Below are 6,414 nucleotides of genomic sequence, written 5' to 3' on the forward strand. Positions count from 1 at the left end.
AAAAAAATATATCATTAAGATTAATGATAGGAAAGGCGATAAAATCGTAAAATCGTAAATATTGGATAAATTATGGACACGCGTAGATCTAAGCTACTTTGTAATAATACGATGCAAATGTACATAAAAACATATATCTCTTGTAAGATACATGATTGTTCTATCATGTGCGAAGGAATCTTCCTACATCAGAAAAAAAATATCGCATATTATTAATAAGTGGTGTCAATTACTTCCCCCCCCCCCGCTCTTCGCATCTCTTCTTAGTAGGTGCTTCCGCTAGATACCTATCGGAAGCACTGCCCCGATTGTTTTTAAATCGAAATTCTGTCGGTTCCCGCATATGCGGCCGGGCGTGCGGATTACGTTTTTGAATTGTATATCTGTGTGACAGAGTTGCCAGCATGCGATACGCAATCCCTCTTTTTATTTTGGCCTGGCAGCTTTATAGATCGCAAGCGCGGTTCTTATTAATCACACTGATGTTCGCAAGACCCTATCGCCGCGGGCTGCAATTCTGCTAATGCACTTGAAATTAATTAACGTCAAAGCGACCGCGTTTCGTTATTTGAGCAGCCGCGCGTGTATCGATCTTGAACCATTAAGCCTGTATTAATTACAAACTCGCGGTTGCGCGAGGTAATCGCGATGCAACATCACGCGCTGCCAGCAGCGTTCCCCAGCGTCTAATTTTTCTACCACGCGAAATACCTACATACGCCGAATGCATCGCCGAGCAGATAAAGGCAATTAAAAAACTTTCTCCCGTCCACTTAATTTCTGAAATTAAAAGATCTACGCGGCTACGTGACACATCTCTCTATCTAAAATACATATAGATCTGCCACGCACTTAATTTAATTATTTACATATATATAAAAACGCAAGTATTAATAATTAGCTGATAGAAAGATTACGGACTATTCAGTGAACGCACATGAGCGTGATGGAGAGAAATGTGCAATCTTGATTGCGAGACTCATCCTTCGTACTCGGTTCATTAGGAAATCACTGCAGGTGTTACGGATTCTGTGGTAGAATACGTACGTAAACACAACGATAGAAGGGTGTGTCTAGGCAGTAGCGTATTTCTAAATGGCCTAAACATCACGGCACAAAGGACCCCATGCGAGCACCAGAAGGAGAGCGAGAGCCGCCCCTATGCCCGGCTAATTGGACAGATCGCGTACCTGTCTACCTTTTGACGACGTAATCCGGCATCCTTTCTAACTCATCAAATTAACGAGCTATAACGAATCGTTCGTTGCCCGCTCGGTGCGCGCTTTGATGACCCTTTCGCATAATCGAGACGCAAATCCTCCGCGACTTTCTCTTTAAAGAGGATATCTACCACGAGTGAAAGACACTCGAGATTATAATCGATTCAATCTCCGCGCTGGATTTGCGTCATTCGTTTTAAGCAGGCTTGATGATAGCCAAATCCCATCTTACGTCATAACAGCGAACAATACTTTCGCAGAAATAATCGTACGGGAACTCTTTGATTTATTAATTCTCGGAGGTGAAAGACAACTAAATTAGCTGTTCTAATGATGCCAGCTCAAAAGTTTCAGAAACAGATTGAAGCACGAAAGAAAGAAGGTAAAACAAATCAATAAATAAATATTGGAGATACGTCAAAAGGTTGTTTCGTGTCGAATCTCGGGACAAATCGAAACTGTCGGAGTGTATTGTTATAGAGAAAAATAAAAGGCGCCTCTGGAAGGAAAGAAGTAGTGCAACGCTTTGCGGGGGGTGGTGTCGTTGATTCTCTCACTGTGATGCCGCGTCGCAAGGGCCGCCGGCCGACGACGTTTCATTCTTGCGGCGAAGACAATGGCCTTGAACTTGGCCGAGTGTCGTAGTGAAGAGTTAAAATCGGCTTGCGTTTAGCCGGATCCCATTATAACAACTACGGGAGAGTCGCCGGTAAGCTTCATGCCACGGTTCCGCTTACTGTGTCACCGGGCTAAGCCCCGACTTACCTACCTATATCCTCGCAAACGGTTCTCTTACCCCTTTTCCTGTAGCGGGTCTCCCTGTCTATTCCGGGTTAATACTTGCATTATCTCCCTTTCCTTCCCACCTACCTAAAACTTTGTCTCGCTATGGATGTCGGTATGGACAGCTAGTGACTTGAGAAGAAGGCGGCTCGTACAAAAGACGCCCAAAATGTTCACCGTCGATGAATAATTTGGAGTCTTCCACAAATCAACCAGTTTCTGTCAGGTTACCGAAAAGCGACTCCGATCTCGAAAAGAAACCCGATTCTCTCGCCTCGACAAGTAAACATCTTTTTAGCTTTTTTCCCTGACTTTCTTAGATGCGAAAATAATTCAATTCAAAAATTCATTTGGTAGAAGACTAGCAAATTTAGATTATTACAAAATACATGAACTGTAATTTTATATATTCAATTAAACATTATTTCTCTTTGTAAAGATATAAGGTCCTTTGAGAGAAAATTGAAAGTGAATTTTTTAATTGAATTGCTCTTGCATCTAAAAAGTTAAAAAGATTCTTACCTACTTATTTATTAACACATATTTTTACAAAGTATCGGACGTTAACGTTTCCATATATTTAAAACATATCGTAAGAGGATTGATTGTAAAACGCGATGTACCGATGATATATCTCCGGCATTCGTTTAACCTATATTTTATGTTTTTTCTCCCGTTACTGGATCACAGGTGAAAATTTCGCACGACAGGCCAGTCCGCATCCAACTCTGTTTATGTACATGATATTTTTCACCTGTGTCCTCCCTCCCGTTCCGTTCGAACGCGCCGGAGAGTGCGAGACATAAATTATGTACGCGTTTGTGAAAAGTCTCTACGCTGAATCGTCGCTGAACTCGATTCGCCGCAGATTCCTAATATTTCGCTCAATCGCGCGAACAATTTCCATGAGCAAACAGTATAAATAATGAAACCCCGCAGCGCGCCGGTTTGATAATTCGGCCGACGGTTAAATAATTAAATCGCGCCACAAGGGGGAGGAGGGGCGGGGCGCGGGCGCATGATTATTCCGCGACTTATATATTTCCGCGCGCGGAAAATTAACGACGGCTGCCATATGGAAGATTAATTTATGCCGGAAGAGATGGAAAAAAGAAGAGGAAGACACGGAGAAATGGAAAGAGGACAAAGTGTGATCTGCGGAAGCGGGACGAAAAGGATAAAGAGCGAATGAAATTTTCACGCAATCTCGGAGGTCCGTAAAGTCCAGAAGGGAATTCTTTCTCGATTGGCAATATCCCTAACGAGAGGAAGGGGCCGCGTTGAGTCGCGAGGGGGGACTGGAAGGAGCAAAGAATGAGTTTGGACTCGAAGAGTGGACGGGAGGGGGGGGTAGCAAATCGGCAGGATCAAAGAGGCCAGCCTCGTGCAGCCGTAACTAGATTTCCCGTTTCCACTTTGAGGATCGCTTAATGCTCTATAAGCGGCCGTTTTAAACTCGAGAAAATCGAATCAGGAAGGAATCGGAGAATCGCGCCGCCGTGCCGCAAATTCAATTGAAAAAGTCGCTAGTCAGTGCGCATCGAGACGCCGGGCGAGGACACGTTCTTGCCTCCGCGTTGACATCGCACCCTTTGATCTTCCTCATATACCTTTTTGTCCCTCGCGTTCTCTCGCGGCGTATTTCCGCACGATCGGCCCGAGCAGCAATTTTTGCGGCAAACTCGATCATAAATCTATATCGTCGTTAACTAATTAGGAACGAACGCTGACGATAGGAAATGACGATATGGGCAGACAAGCTGCGCGAAATAACGATAGTTAACAATTAGGTGCGCGTAGCTGACGGCCGAGACTTGACTTTTAAATTAATAGAATTACAATAGTTTAAAAATTTTAGTGCAAAAACTACGTGATTACGCATTAAAATAATTCCAGTGGTATTAATAATTTCTCACTTTAACGGTGAATTTCTAAGGTCTGGAATGGATCGAAGCATAAAATAGTTACTCGCGTAGCGCGCAAACGGGAAGTAGGGATTCGAGTTATTAAAAATTCAACATCACCGCGCTTGAAAAGACCTCCGTTCGTTCGTATTGAATCGCTCGATAATCGACGGGGCTTCGCCGAGGAAGAGAGAGCGTATATACGGTGCGTCGTTTGCTTCAGCAGTCGTCGCGCGCAAAAAAATACATTCGATTCTTCGGGATATAGACGCGCGCCGCGCCGCGCCGCCTCATTTAATCAGCACAATATTATCGACAGCTCTCATCCCGGTGGATTAGCCGTCCTCGCGAGGCTTCGGGGCCTCGGGAGGATCGCAACTCGCTTCGCCGAAGATGCCTTCGTCGCGCTCGTTTACGGTGCTCCGACGGAGCGGGGACGGCGGGGGGATACGGAGCACCTGTGTAACGGCGAAAAACCGATCGCGCACTCGATCGAGAAATCGCTCTCGGGAGCGATTTTTTGCTCCAGCCTCCCACGTTCGACCCAATTTCGACCTCAACCGGCGCGGCGTGGCGGCCAGGAAGATCAGACGCTCCGCCAGGAAGTCAAGGGGGACGTGAGCGCATTGTTGAGCTCCCTCTGTCCAAACATTCGACTCGCCCTGCAAGCGATCAACGCACCTATCCTCCGCGCGTCCCCCCTTCCGCCCTGTCGACCTCCCCCGTTCGTTTTCATCGCCCCCTTCGATCCTTCCGCTAGCTACGGGAAAAGCAGGTAATCCTAAAAAATGGACCGTCGGCTTCCGCTGTCGGGGGGCCGCGCATACGTGAAGAAATTCCTTCGTCGGTATACATCCGCGCGACGCCGCGTTATACGCGCGCATCATCGATGCGCTGGGTCGGAAGGCCAATTGCGTAACTCGCTCCTGGATGGATGAAAAAGCGAAAAAGTTCATTGAAAATAATCATGCGAACGGGGGAACTAGCGAGTAGCAATTTTCGCGGCGTGACCGATTAACCGTGCGTAATATGCGCGCAATCACGGGGCTCTTGATCAATGGTGGACAATTGCATCGCATATCGTGATTACCCGATACTGTCAAATGTTATTATTGTTGTTGCGCTGCCGTTGTTCGGATTTTTACGCGATTTTTCCTCTGCGCGTTACGAGTTCGCGGTTAATGGAATCATCATATCGCGCGAGCCTATTCGTCGTCTGTGATATTTGCACTTATTTAATCACGCATTTACGAGTAACGTAAAGTATTGTAACAATATAAAACTATTAACAACGTTAAATAGTCTAAAGACTATTTAACATTTATAATAAATTATACTTATACAGTGAAAAATTTTGTGTTAAATATAACGCATTTCACATGTCCCAATTTATCCACTCTAATCTTGTGTTAATTTAACAAGTAAATAAATAACACAAATAATGTGTAAAAAATTACACAAAATTGTAAAATACATGGACGCTATCTGGAAGCAAAGTTTATGTTAAATTAACATATTTATAATGTTAAATTTAATTAAAAAAAAAATGTTATTCTTTTTTCTCTTTTTCTTACAGAAAACAGAAGACAGCGATATCTTCTTATAATATATAACATAACATGTCGATTTAACTTAGGTGTTCATTTTAACATATAAAATATGTCACCAAGAATTTGTGCATTTACATATATAAATTGTGTTAGTTTCTCCTAGAAACCGTGAATATAAACTTAACGCAGAAAAGTCAAAATAACACAACGACAATATATATGTTACATTAACACAAGTGTATATTAAAAATTTAACACAAAGTTTTTACACGGATGGAAATCCACTTAAATACGAAATGTTTTTTACCGTGTAGAATTTCACACGATATATTAAATATAACATTATGTTCCAACCTTATCAATTATACTTTTTATCGCCGTGACATTACATTTTAACGAAAATTGTCACATACAATGTGTTTTTTATCACGTCGTATAGCTGATTATTATGTAGTATCATGTTTGTATGTAATATAAGATAATATCTGATAAAAAACACATGTAGTATAAATTATCTATTGTAGAGCTGGCTACTGATCTCATCAAATAAACATAATTTCACTGACATGTTAGCGTCGTCAATATCGAATATCACTTTGTAAATCCCAAATTGCATCCTTATCGTTCTTAGAGCCGCGTTTCGAGTTAAGCCATGCACTTCGTCCCGCCTCTATATCAACCTGCCTGAAGTTCCATACTCTCCGTTCTTACGACTCCAAAACCTTTTCCATTTTAGGGAACACTCACTGTCGCGGTAAAAGAGTACCGTGCAGTTATAAGTTCTGCACACAGAATAAAAGTATATAGCGGACCGGTCGAATGGCGGGGGGGAGGGGACAAGAGACCGCGGTCGTAAGAGTAAAAAGAGGAATGGAAAAGAGGACGTTGAACGAGGTTGGTAGCAAACGATGGAGAGAGAAAGAGAGAGAGAGAGAGAGAGAGAGAGAGAGAGAGAGA

The sequence above is a fragment of the Temnothorax curvispinosus genome, unplaced genomic scaffold, assembly GCF_003070985.1.
Source record: "Temnothorax curvispinosus isolate PA1 unplaced genomic scaffold, ASM307098v1 QBEX01011856.1, whole genome shotgun sequence".
Taxonomy (NCBI): Eukaryota; Metazoa; Arthropoda; class Insecta; order Hymenoptera; family Formicidae; genus Temnothorax; species Temnothorax curvispinosus.